Here is a 14,549-nt window from a genome sequence, read left to right as displayed (position 1 = left end):
ATGTTGAGTTTTGGTTGGGCAGCGGGCTTGTACATTTTAATTACCATACCCAGTGAAAACTGGTAAAAATCTTTTTCATGTTTATATTTTCACTACCACTTAAGATAAGTGGTTTTTATCATTTTCTTTATTTCTGTGTTTTTTACATGGCGTGAGTAGAACGGCATGGCTAAGGGATATTATTTATGAAATGTCACTGGGACTTGTTTTCTGAAGTAAATTGCCATCTTACATATCATAGCTTGTTTGTATTTTAACTGTTTCTGAATTGGGAAGGAGCTACTATTAAGGAATTGTTTATAGCATGTTTTAGATGTTTACTCTTAAAGGGTTCAAATAATACAGAACCCATCTATATGTAAATGAATTTAGACTTTTCCCTGTAGTGTTTGTTAGTATTTGCTAAATTTTCCCAGGCTGTTGCTTGCTAGATTTGCTTCATAAAGTCTTTATCCCTTACAATTATCTTTGACCTAATTCACTTTATCATATCAACACAGATTTGTGTTTATATAATTCTCTTAGGTGATTAAAAACAGATATGGGAAATTAAATGTCCTTAGACCGACAGTGGGCTAAACTTTTCTTCCTTCACTCCATTTCGATAATGTGTGTCCTATTTTAAAGAAGTAATATGTGCTTTCCAAAATGGCATTTTGGTGTAAGATAAGAATAGATTTTCCGGTGTCCCAATAGCATTTTGATGATTTCTTTACAAAAAGTCGGTTATGGGTTTCCATAAAGTAAGTTTAAAAAAGTCAGATCTGTTTCTATATTTTAAATATAACTTGATTTAAAAAAAAAATCTATTCTTATGTAACATTTTGGAAACATGCATTTTGGGTAAAGTGCTTTTTATTTTGGGGAGAGTTTATTATAGCACTATTATTCAAGTAAAGAAATGATATGACAGTACTTCTTCTGACCCTATATATAGATATTTGGAATAATGAAGGTAAATATTTTCCCGCAAATTCAATGGAAATATTCAAAATTCTTACATCATTGCAGCTACCTATAACTACTGGCAAAATTGAGGTTAGATGACACATATTTGTCAAGGACTCAATTATTATGGTTACCTGATTTTTTTCTAAGCAATGTTTGGTAGGCTAGGAGCAACAGTATTGTGCATAGCAGGATTGCTTGGGTTGGGGGGTTGTCAGTGCGGTGGCGCTTTGTGGCCCTGCCTCCCACCGTGAGGCCCCCTTCTTGCATGCTCCTTTGTGTTTTACATGTGTCTCTTCACCATTTTAATAATTTGTTTAGCTGCTTTCTTCCTCGTGTGGTGAGTAAAAAAGTTACTTGCTTATGTTGCTTTCTATTCTTGCTTCCCAGACCCTTCCCATGTTCAAGAACTAATGTTCCCACCTTTTCCAGCAGGCACTTTAGTGTCTCTGGGAAATCATTTTATAATTACGTCCCTCATGTCTTGTTGCACTTGCCATAAGCACGAAACTGCGCTTGGGTTCTTGGCCTATTCTGTGTCTCCTTTTCCTAGTGCTCTGAAGTTCTGAACCCCAGCAGCTCTTCTCTTCCATTTTCTGAACCAAGAGTTCTGAATGGACTTGTACAGGAGAACCTGGCTTTCTGTCTCTCACCAGAGTTTCCTTTTGTTAGATGGCTTCCTAGGGTCTCCAGATTCATTCCTTTTGTCTTTTTGAAACCAGCCACTGAAACTGGGATAGACAAAGTGAAACAGGCTTTCTGATCTTATGAATGGCAGGTGTAGGGAGTGGGACTGTGCTGAGCAATCAGGATCATCCAAAACTGTCAGGGAAAAGGATGAATTGCCACCTGTAAGCTCTACCTGTGTGTATGCTGAATTCCAGAAGTTGTTAATAACAGGGGAGAGGGCGAGGTTTAAGTACACTGTAAGGGTCAAGATACACTTAAAATAAGAAATAAACAGGCACCTGGACTCTATAAATAAATATGACTATCATGAATTAATGGCATTAGCAGCATGAGTAACACACAGATTCATTAAACAAATTTGTCTTTCCATATAGTATGAACAATATTGACTTGAAGTATAGTGCCATGCCTGATTTAAAATTATGTAGAAATATCGACTGAGCCAGGCTCTCTATTGGGATATGCAAACAACTCATGTTCTTGATCACCTCTAGAGAAACAACAGTGACAGATGAAGCCAGGAGATCTAAGGAAATTTGTGCTGTTAATGCTACAAAAAGAATCTTAACTGATGGGCATTTGATTCATCTTCCCTTCTTTGAATTTGTAACCTTGAGTCTATTCTAACATCATGATAGGAATACAAAGAATAAGAGTTTGTGATACCTTCTACTTTTAATTTGCTTTCGACATTCTATTGTATTTGCTTTCCACATTTAACCTGTGGAGCAAGCAGGGCAAGTATTATTAATATTATCTTATATTTGACAGAGGAAGAACCTGCTCAGAAGAGATGAGTGAACTCCCCAAGGCCATGCTGTCAGGTCTAGAGTCCCATGCTTTCTGATGCTGAGCCCAGGGCTTTGTCACAATTGTGGGGGGATGAGTTGGGCCAGTAGGAGTTGGTTTTTCTCTCTGGCTGTGGTTTACTGCTCCTGTTTGAGAGACTCAGATTGTGAAATTTCTCTCATATTGGTAGTTTGGTTTGGAAATGCCATTTGATAGCATTTTTTGTTTGTTTGTTTGTTTGTTTTGCTTTCTCTTGTGAATTCCCTTGAGAAGGGGATGCTGACTTTGCTAGTGAGAGGTAAATCTCTGGACTCCATTCAGTGTGTTAAAAAAAAAAATCCCTTTTTTTCCTTCCCCCTCTGCCTTTTGCCCTTCTTTTGGAATATATTTTGAGCAAAATGTACTGATTGCTAGGACACTGTAGTGCCACTTAACCCCTGTTTCGGAGGGCTGGTCAAATGAGCCCATCCATACCACTCAAATGACATGGGTGAGGTTGGGTATCATCTCTAGGTTTCTGTCTTATGGGACCAGATGCTCCTCTCTAAAGACTGTAAATCTAGCCCGATAAACAAGTCATCTTGAGTATGCTGTGCTTCTGTCCTGTGGAGGAAAGCCTACTCAAGAATTTATGTTTTAAACTTTAATAATATGGTACTCTTCTTTCCCAGATTTAGCATCATTCAGTGAGAGAAACTAGTGCATTATTAGTTTTTCTAATGAGAAAGCACGTTCAAGAGGAGACCTGTGCCTCTGGTATAGAGAGAAGCCATAGTCCTGGAAGTTATCAGGCATGAAGTTACTAAATCCTCCCTTTCTGAAGTTGGTATTTATCAGGAAGAAAAGGTTTTTGCCACTTTTCTTATGGTAAGGAGTGTAGCTCCCACTTGTGTTAGTGTGTCTGATTCTCACATCTGGGGGTAGGTGCCTGCCTTAATCATTTGCTTTGTAACTTATGCTTGAAATTGTGTCTCATCTTTGACTATTCTTTCTACATGAATTAGTCATTTCAATAAAAAGTCTGTTCCCATATTATGTAATTCCAATTCTTGAGCTTTTTAACTTACCGTGTTGCTAGGGGTTTTTATTCTTTGCTAACATAGCCATACGTCATGAGCATCTTGACCTCCGAACCCTTTTGTGGTCGTCCCATTTGGTTTTCATTGTTTTTTACTTTGGACATTGAAATAACCTCTTGTCTGTTCTCTGCCAGTAACCTTAAATAAAATGTTGTGCATATATTTAGAAGATTGAATTGCTCTCCTGATTAAAAACCTGTGATTTTTCGATAGGCCAGAGATTCTTAAATTTCATTCACTGGACCGGCAACATGGACATCCCTAGGATCTTGTTAGAAATGTGATTCTCAGACCCCACCCTAGACCGAGTGAATCAGAAATCTCTGTTTTCTGAAGCCTTCTGGCGAGTCTGATACATCCTACAGTCTGAGAACGACTGCGTGGGCAGTGGGACAAAGCCCATGTTCCCTACCAGGCATGTAGGGCCTTTGACGAGCTCATGCCTCAGTAGCTCCTGCTTCAAGCTTTGTCTTCATCACCCACTTGCCCCAACTGTCACTGTTCTAGACTTCTTGTCATTTTCAGCACATGACATACACTCCCATGCCCTGTACTTTGCTCAGCTGTTCTGACTTATCAAGAATGTTCTTGCCCTCCCCCGACCCCCAGGCTTGGTGAATTCCTACCGATGCAAGCGGCGCGGATGCAAAATGTAGTGGAACGCGTATAAACAGGCTTGATTTAAAATCTGTCTACTGTCATTTACTAGATGTGTGTCCACTTTTAGCCTGGTTTTTCTTATCTAATAATAGTGATAATGATACCTTAGCATCGTTGTGAGACTGAACAAGATATTCTGTATAAAGCACCTATCATATATTCTCTCAGGGAGGGTTCAATATCATTTTTTTGAGGCGAAATTTACAGTACATAAAATTAGCGGTTTGAAAGTACGCAGGTTAGTGGGTTTCCATACATTCACAGTCCTGAGCAATTACCACCTCTATCTAGTTCCCAAACATTTCAACACCTCCCAGAGAAGACCCTGTACCCATTAAGCAGTCTCTACCTCTCTCCCTTCTTTCTTCAGTGTTACTTTTTTTACTTTTACATGGTCTTTTCACATGATATGTCAGGAGATGCTTATTAGCATATCCATATTTAATTTTCTAGACAGAGTGCTTATCCCATGTAGTATGTGTACAGTTTGCATTTTAATTATGATAAATTGAAATGATGAGTATCTAAATCAGACTACAAAACATGGTTAATTTTTGCCAAATGAAATTAGTATATGTTGTACAGTCATTATAATTATTTTTGTGATTTCCTGCAGTGTCTGTGTTGTTATCTTTACTTTAGCAAGACTCCTTTTTTTTTTTTTTAAAGATTTTATTTATTTATTCATGAGAGACAGAGCGAGAGAGAAAGGCAGAGGGAGAAGCAGGCTCCCAAGGAGCAGGGAGCCCGATGCGGGACTCGATCCCAGGACCCTGAGATCGTGACCTGAGCCGAAGGCAGACGCTTAACCATCTGAGCCACCCCGGCGCCCTAGCAGGACTCCTTTTGAGAGAATGGATACACACAACCATTTCAGTGTTCAATTACATAATAGCAATATGGTTATTATTCTGGATAGTTTCCTTACTACCTAGTTATTTATACAAACCTAACTGTTGTGATGCAACAATGGAATGTAACTTTCTTTATTGGACCCCCTCTCTTTCACCTTCTGGATCTTAGGTTTTTAAGCCCTCAAAATAATGTTTAACCCTTGTAAAGGATGTTGTATTTTGTGTCACTTTTATTTTATTTTTATTTTATTTTATTTGAGAGAGAGAAGGCGCAGGTGAGGGGGGGGGGGGGGGTGGAGAGGGGTGGAGGAAGAGGGAGAGAGAGAATCTTCAGCAAGCTTCATGCCCAGCTCGAAGCCTGATGTGGGGCTTGATCTCACAACCCTAAGATCATGACCTGAGCTGAAATCAAGAGTTGGATGCTTAACCAACTGAGCCACCCAGATGCCCCTATATGTCGCATTTAATCTTTATCCCCAGATGATATTACAACAATAAAGCTTAGTCTTTTTTCTTTTTGTAACATTAAAACACATCTTCAGTTCTAAATTTAGAACTTTGAAACTAACAACTTCTTTTTTTTTTTCTTTAAAGATTTTATTTATTTGACAGAGAGAGACACAGCGAGAGGGGGAACACAAGCAGGGAGAATGGGAGAGGGAAAAGCAGGCTTCCCGTGGAGCAGTGAGCCCGATGCCGGGCTTGATCCTAGGACCCTGGGGTCATGACATGAGCCGAAGGCGGACGCTTAACGACTGAGCCACTCAGGCGCCCGAAAACTAATAACTTCTAAAAAGCATTATCTAATTAATGTTGATTTCATTTTCTAATGACATGGTACAAGTCCAATTTAACCCTAATATTTTATATGCAGAACATACTTTCATTCCAAATGACTAAATTAGTGTTACCACCTCAAAGGACACTTGATTTCAGTTTAGAAGTATTAATTGTAATAAGGAATTAACAGCCTGAGGATTTGGGGAGTTTCTACACCGCTTCTTCCTGTACCAGTTTAGAAATGACTTAGGAGTTAGTAATATGGTGTGGGGGTGGGAATGGGAGTTTTTCAAGTCGGAACACTGGTGCTCATTAGCATATTTCAAACTAGAATGCTGTTTTGTTTCAGATAGATTTATTACACTGTCTTTCTCCCCAATTCACTGCAGTGTGTGAAGGCTCAGTTGGAACAAACAAAAGAGATATATAACCCTTGAACCAATTAGCATAGCTTACAATGTTCTTAATAGGCTTATCTACTGTATATGGGACTTGGGAAAGTGACTTAACTTTTATGCTTCCTTGATCTCTAGGGAAGGGTTTCAGCCTTAGCTGCTTTACACCCACAATGTAAACTTCACATATTTGGTTTTCTGCTCTCTGATAGAAAACCTTCTTTACAATTTGATAGCTCCAGGGTGCCGTAGTCACTCACTTGCGGCTATTAAGTTATTTGCACAGGTTCTGTTGATGCGTGAGAAGAGAGCACATGTGACTTGGTCCTGGGGCGACTCGCGGCCCTCCGCCAGCGTGTGGGACAGGGCACAGGGCTGCAATTTGTTCAGCTAGTGCCGACTCCTGGGGCGCGCCCCTTCTTTCTGACTCCTCCCTTTAGTCTTTGTCCTCACTCTTTTTCCTGCTTGTGATTGAGCTTGGGTCCCTCTTTTGTCCTTGAAAGGTATAAATGATGCCCATTTCCCTCTTCCACTACATCTACCCACCCGTACACAAAAAGGGTTTCTGTCGGAGGAAATAAATTGGGTATATTGTTAGTGATTTTTATTTCCGAGAACAGGCCAAGGGGTGCTGTACTCACGTAGAGCATGTTGATACCACAGACAGGGGGCGGGCTGTACCTCTTGTGAATTTTGCTTTTTGTGTTTTAAGTTAAAAGCGTCTTATAGTTTTATTTTGTCTTACATCAAAAGAGATATTTGTACTCCTGCTTTCCTTTTGTAAAGGCTTCTATTATAAAGACAGGAAAATGATAATCCAATTACCGCAATATGTGATATTCCAATTCGGTAAGGTACACTGAACCAGCTCTTGAAAGTATCTTTGTTAAGAGATTAAGAGTGGGAAGCCATAGAGACTTGCCTTGGTTGTTGACAGTTTGACATTAGGCATGTTACTTAACTACTCTGTGTCAGTTTCTCCATCTGCCAAAGAAAGAGACAGTAATCAATCACAGGATCCTTGTGAATAGTCATACAAAGCTACTGCTAACAGTCTGCTTTGTAGTAAGTGTTCAAGAGTAGGTAGGTAGCAGTGATGCTGATAGAAACCTTTTTAGGAGATAGAGACAAGGAGCCTGGATCCTAAGAAATGTAAGGCTACGTGGAATAGCTCATAAAGGACACTCTTGACCAAGAAGAAGTTGAGAAAATTGTGTATGGTAAGGCAGCCTGTTCCTTCCATAAATTCTATATACTATAGAAAACTCTCACTCACATCTTGATATCCTGATGCCATATTAGCCTTGTATTTGTATCTGAGGGGTAGAGATTGGGTGCCTTAAATAAATGTTGGTTTTCACAGGTTTATAGTTGGAAGCACGATCAGATAATTTATACTGTTTTCCCCCTCTTATGTCATAGATTTAGGTTGATATATTATCAGCAGTTTTGGCCTTTCAGAGATAACAAGATGTGTTAGAATTCTGATGTGTTCTGAACACCAGAATCTTAAACCACATATGCCAACCACATAGAAGACACACAGTAGTGTATCTGTGATGAGGATGAGAGCCTCCTGTGGGCCTTTGGAGTTGCTGGATTTTAGTGAGAGTGGAGGGGAAGTGTTCTTGGTAGGAAACTATGTTTGTAGCCAAGGTGACTGGCCAGATTCTCTGCGACTCTGTATTTCAGTGAAGGCATTGAACACTATGGGAGTGGGGCTGGGGGGTGAGGAATAGAACTTGTTACTAAGGTATCTTGAAACAAGGCTGAAGAATGATTTTATTTGCTGTAAAAAATAAGTTTTACAATAGACCGACAGCAGCTGAAGGCTCTGGTGGTAAATTGAACCCTTTGGCTTCTGGATTTACTAGAGAAACAATTTCTGGGAAAGCTAGTAGGCTTTGTCCTAACACATATAAATACACATATAATAACTAATTATTTCTGGTCCTTTACATGTATTTTAACTTACTCAACAGCCTCCTTTATCTTTTGGTGAAAAGAATTGATAAAAATAACTTCAGCCTACTCCAGCAGTTTAATTTAAGTAGTTGGTCTAAGAATAACTTTGGTAGGGTGGCGAGTTTAGGGGAAAAAAAAAAAAAAAAAATATATATATATATATATATACACATATATATATATATATTCTGCATAGCATATTTAATAAAGTACTAAGTGAGAGATATATTAAATTTAATGTATTTTTCTGAAGTTAGGCATAATCCTATATATCCTAAAAAATAATATTTTAAGACATTATATTTGTAATCTGTGCAAACATTGGAGAGTAGACTTTAAAAAAGAAGTGGCAAAGAATTTTAAAGGAGGAGTATACATTTAGTTAAGAAGGCAAACTTGATTTTGTGAGGAAAGGTGATAAATCTATTTGTGTTTAATTTTGAGTCTACAGTAACCACATGATTTAGCTTTCCTTTTTGTCCTTTCTTTAATAGGACCATGTTAATGCAGTATATTGAATAATGCAGCATTATTTGAAAAATATGGCCATTTCATGAGTTAGAGCCAAAGGGATGGGAAAGTGCATGGGGTATTTGAAATCTCACAGCCTTCCAGGACCCTTTCAAGTCCTGAGGAGTCGTTGTGTTCCTTTACTATAGCACAGTGGGGCGACGAAATCAAACAGGCCTCGGTTTGAGCCTTTGCTTCTTAGTAGCCATGCAACCTTGACAGATATGATTAACCTCCAAGAACCTTGGGGTTCTTATTTGTTAACTGGCCATCATGGTACCTGACACAAAGAAATCACTGGAGAAGAAAGTTTTATCCGCTTCTCTATTAGGTGGTATATTTGAAAGCACTTTGCACAGTATTTAGCATTTTAGTGGGTGCTTAATACATGTAGCCGTATAGATGTATATTGAATGTATTTAGTCTCTTACCTTTTCCTGTCTGTCCCTCCACCCATACATACCGTTAATGTAACCAAATATTTATAATAACTAAGGATATGCATTCTATTTGATTGTCAAATATTTTGTTACTCAGAAATAGAAAACAGCTCGAAGGCATGGAAGGAGTCCTGCTCTTGTGGTCTCCTGCCCTGTGGTAGGGGTTCTCTGGCTGACCTCAGGATGATTCCTCCATCCTGAGGTTCCAATGATCATTGGAAAATGTTCTGCAAATTCATGTTGGGGCTTACGTCAGGGGTGCCCCGCTGCTCAAAGCCATGCTAAACCTAGATGGGCCACCGAGCATCAGTTTCAACATTTCCGTCAGAGGCCTTTTCGGAGGTTGTGAGTAGCCTCCTCAGCAACCTCCTTGGCTGAACCTTGGTTGAAATTTCTGCCCAAGCACCTTTCCTCCCAGGCCAGTTCTGTTAGGAAGCAGAGTGGTCTAACGACCAAGAGCAGGTCACCTTGGGGGTCTGGGAAGCAAGTGCTGGTTCTGCAACTTAGCAGCCATGAGCTATATATGACCTTGAGCAAGTTCCTTAACTCCTTGAAGCCTCAGTTTCCTCTCCTGTAAAGTGGGGATATGAAAGTGTCTGCCTTATGCTTTTGTGAAATTCCATTTAAATTATCATATGAGTAGGTATAAGCAGCTCAAAATAAAAGTTAACGATAATATTAAACCATTTTAAGGTAGTGTCTATGTCACGCAAGGCTAAATGTTGGTTGGTTGGTGCTACTATGATTTATGTCACCACAGTACCCAAAATAATAGTTTTTAGTTGTCTTTCAAACTGAAACTGTTTATACCATATCGTTTATACTTTATAGAGTTTGTTATTTTCCCTGCCTTGTTTTCTGCAACACTGACTCCCATTTTTATAACACTATAGATATTCTGCAAATGATTTGGCATTTTTATATCATTGGAAAATAATTTGTTGAAATATTATATTTTATATGGCCTAGGTGCTACTGTAAGGTTATGTATTGCTAATTATAATTTCAAGAAAAGGGTAGGGGGCTATCATCTCATTCATTTCTTTTTTCATTTTTTTACTCACGAAGGCAATCCTTATACTTCTATAATATAATAAATCTGAGAGTCACTCTTATGTACTTCAGAAGAATAAGTCTTCTTGTTGTTAAAGTGAATAGATTGGCTGAATTTCTCATAGAAATGACCCTGTGGTATCCTGATTTGTGGTCTTTTTAGGAAGTGCTAGCTATTTTCTTCAAGTATCATAATATATATTGGCTGCTGTGTGAAATAAGGTCTAGGCAGATAAAAAAAAAGTCATGTCAAAAGCATATGTAAAAACATAGCTCAGTGCCTCTCTTTCCACATTCTGTGAATTCTATAGTAAATCAGTTTCTAAGATAATAGGCTGTAGTTCATCAGGCTTTGAATTATCTGACAGTGGCTTGCTGGCTTATTCATATATTCATGGCATATTTTTGAGGGATTTTAGGTAGATAGGACCAGGAAATATTAAGTCATTTTAGGCTCATGTGGGAATTTTGGATCATGTGATTTGTATAAAATGCTGTGAAGCTTATAATTCCTAGGTACCATGGATGTCTCTAAATTTTTGTTTGCAGAGCAGTTTTTTTAAATAGTTCTTTTTAACATAACTGATCCCATTTTTTAAAATCAAAGTTGCAAAGGCTTGCTACTTAGAGAAATTGTGACTAAGGAATAGCCGGTGGTAGAGAAAATATGTATTTGAGACAAATCCAAGCAATGATGATATTTGCAGGGAAAAAAATTTGCTTTCAAGAGCAGTTATCTTACTTGACACATTGAGAAAAGCCCATGTTACATTTGTAACTCCAACAAAAAATATAATTCCTCCCCTTTACAACATAGAGTCATTCCCTTCTGCCAGCCTGTCTATCATTCCCCAGAAACTCTAGAAACTATTTTCATGGGAGAATTACTACCATAGAATTCTATAATTTTAAAACTTACCTAGAATCATTACACTTTTGATAACACTGATGGAAAATATACTCAGTGATGAAAAATGTACTCAGTCCTGCAAACCAGAGGTCAGATTATTACAGACTGGTGGTATAAAGGTCTTCCTTGATGGGGACTCACTTAGCTTGTTTGCTTCCAGACTCCCTGCTGCGGGAGGAAAGGCTGTGCCCTCCTCTTGCCCAGAGATGAGAAGTGAGCTTTATATACTAAAGAAGCGTTTTCAAGCGAATAAGTGCAGAGGCTTGATAGGAATATGGGAGAATAGAAATGCTGCTGTGGCCTCATGTCTTTTAAGACTTTGGAAAGAGGTGGAATAGTTTGGTAGGGCTGCCATAATGAAACACCACAAGCTTAAGAAGGTGTAGAAAGCAGAAATGTATTGTCTCCCCGTTCTGGAGGTAGAGGTCTGAAATCAGAGTATCAGCAGGGTTGGGTTCTTCTGAATGCTGAGAGGAAAGGATCTGTTCATCACTCTCCCCTAGTTTCTGGTGTTTTGCCAGCAGTCTGTGGCATTCCTTGGCTTTAGAAACCTCCCCCGATCTCTGCTCTCATTTCCCATGGCAATCTTTCTCTCTGTGTGAGTGTGTCCAAATTTCCCTTCTTTATAAGGACACCAGTCACATTGGATTACAGCCTACCCTGGTGACCTCATTTGAACTTTATTATCTCTGTAAAGATCCTGTCTTCAAACAAGGTCACCTTTGGAGGAACTGGGGATTAGGACTCTACATACCTTTTATGGGAGAACGCAGCATTACCTTAACAAGAGTCTTGCTGGTAAACCCCTGAGAGTTGCTTGCTGGAGCATCGAGGCAATGAGGGACATGAAGAAGCATAATGGTGAGTTTTAACCGACACACATGCCGGCAGTTAGGCTTGCTTTATTGTTAAGAGTCTTAGGCCCACAGGCATACACCTAACTATTCAACCTCATTGATGAATCTACCAATTGTGATCAACTCCATTGCTGTGATTAATACTCTTAGAACAGTTAATTGGGCTCAGATGTCTTGCTCGCTTGCTTTTATGAGTAAATAAATAGAATATCTTTTGCACACACACACACATGTGCGCACGGATGCGCACGCAGTCTCAGGCCAAGTCAAGTTTCCCGGCCTTTTGTGAGACATAGATAGAAATAAGTAATAAAATAATAATGATAAATCATAAAGCAAGTAAACAAAAACCCTGGCTCTAGTAGCTATGTGTGACCTTGGCAAATTCCTTAATCTCTTTAGCCTCAGTTTCTAAATCTGTAAACTGAAGGTAATAATAGTATCTTCCTCATAGAGGATTGCTTCCAGATGAAATGAGATAATACTCTGAAAGCTCCAAGTACAGTGCCTTGCCTGTGGTCCCAGCACACTAAATGAAGGTGAAGGAGAAGGCAGAAAGGCCGCTGCTCCTGTGGATATCAGACCTCGGGAAGCAGGCATTTCCTAGAGCTCGGGGAAACATCTGGCTCCCCACCTTGCAGGGCCTTTCGCCTGTGTCTGTTGCAGTCCCTGACTCTGCCAGGCTTTCTGCTCCCTTCAACTCTGGGTACTTGATCTCCACACTTGGCACCCAGCTGGACATCAGGCTTCTTTCCTCTCTTTCAAGTTTCATTCATTGTGTTTTCAGAGCAAGGCTCATATTTTTGTCATTAAAGCAGATTATTGGAGGAAAAGGAGGGGAAAAAGTATAGACAGAGTTTACTTAAGCTTCTAAGTAATAAATACTAGTCAGTAACCACCCCCAGCACCCAAATTCTAATAGTTTTAGTGTTCCCACACTATGAACTTGGAAATGTATGATTTATTCACACTGAGGAAATAATCAAGATGTCATGTCCACACTTTTTGCAGGGGTAGGGAGAAAACAGGGTTTGTCCTTGTTGATTTTTAACTGGTAGAGTCAAATCTTATACAAGCACATTTTTCCTGTTAGCATTTACTTGGAAATATGGAATGTGTTTGTGTGTGGCTTAGAGCTGTCCCTGTTGGTTGTAGATCATTTTTAAACAACAAAGAGGGGGTTAAATCAGAAACACACATTGGCATGCTTAGAAGGCGTGTTAATGGAAGTTCAGGGTACCCGGCTATATTTTTGTAATTTTTATGTATTTTTTATCGACCATATTTATTTTTAAACTTTTTAAAGGGGAGGCAAGGGTTTTGACAACTTCCAAAATATTTGACCATCATTTTTTAAGAATCTCCAATTTGTGAGGCTGTATGCATGGGGTGGGGATGAGGAAAGCTTCCAATGTAATAAGGGACATAAGGCAGTAGACTGAAGTCATTTGAAGGAAAAGAACGGATTCCCAATTGGGGAATTCAAGGAAATTTTTTTTAGTTTTCTTCCTTGAAGGATGAAACTGATTCTGGCAAAGAAAAATAGGATGAAGAGGAAGAAAATTCTGAGCAAAAGGCGTGACATATACAAAAGTAAGTGCCTGGTTTGATGAATAAAGTTGAGAGATAATGCTGGAAAAGCTGAATGAGAATGGATTGTGGAAGATCAGAATTGGCAGGCTCAGGGGTATAGATCCCAAGGTAAGGGAATAGGAGCAACCACTCTGAGCAGGTTCTGCCATGGGGAGGCTAGTCTGATAGTGTAAGATAGTTAGAGAAGATGGTCTGAGAGTCTTTAAGGAGTCTTTAAGGAGCTTCTCTAGTATTCTTAGTTTGTAGATATGAGGGCCTGAATGTCGTTAATGGAGGCTGGAATGTGGAGAGAGTGACAACATGTGTGAAATATTGTAAAAGTACTGTTAATGAGACTCGATGCAGGTTAGAATATGAGAAGGAATCAAAGATGGCCCCAGGGTTGTGATCCAGAGTTTCTGGGAAAACTGGGTACCATTAGTACATGTAAGGAATATAGGAAGAAGATGTTAAAGTTTGGGTATGTTGAGTTTGAGTGGTTAGGATAACATCATGACTATACCTAATAAGGCAAGTGGAAATATGAAAGAGACTTGGTTGTTACAACAAATGTTGGACTCATTAAGAAAATTAATTCACCAACCCTTTACTGAGGGTCTATATTGTGCTACTTTGGGGACTGTAGAGATGAATGATATGGTTCCTATCTTTGAAGCCTATGGAGTCTAGTGGGGGAGACAGAGGAGTAACAGAAATTATAATTCAGCCATTATAGTATATGAACAAAGTCTGGGTGGAGGGTGAAGGCATGTAGAGGGAGTGGGAAAAGCTAGAGGGATTGGAAGGGAGTCTTTAATTTTGTGCAGCTGAGTTAAAGATTGTTGGATAACAGCAACCTAAGTGGTTCACAAATGATAAAGGATTCAGAAGATTCAGTGTCCTTTACTATTTCTGTCAACAGTGTTTTTTTTTTGAAAGGAAAGAAGAAATGATTCAATTAGTCACACAAGTACAGTAACACTTAAAATTATTTAAGTCAAGTGGTTAGGAGTTACGATGATGACTTTCCATGGCAGCTGTAGTTGT

At 39.1% G+C, this 14,549-nt stretch overlaps 1 protein-coding gene across 2 annotated transcripts in view; it reads left to right on the top strand.

The window, feature by feature from the left end:
• TMTC2 (transmembrane O-mannosyltransferase targeting cadherins 2) overlaps window positions 1-14,549 on the top strand; it is a 389,588-nt gene that overhangs the window by 86,967 nt on the left and 288,072 nt on the right. The window lies entirely within an intron of this gene.

This window comes from Phoca vitulina, unplaced genomic scaffold (assembly GCF_004348235.1).
Source record: "Phoca vitulina isolate PV1807 unplaced genomic scaffold, GSC_HSeal_1.0 scaffold76, whole genome shotgun sequence".
NCBI classification, from domain to species: Eukaryota; Metazoa; Chordata; class Mammalia; order Carnivora; family Phocidae; genus Phoca; species Phoca vitulina.
This window is presented reverse-complemented; position numbering and strand designations above follow the sequence as displayed.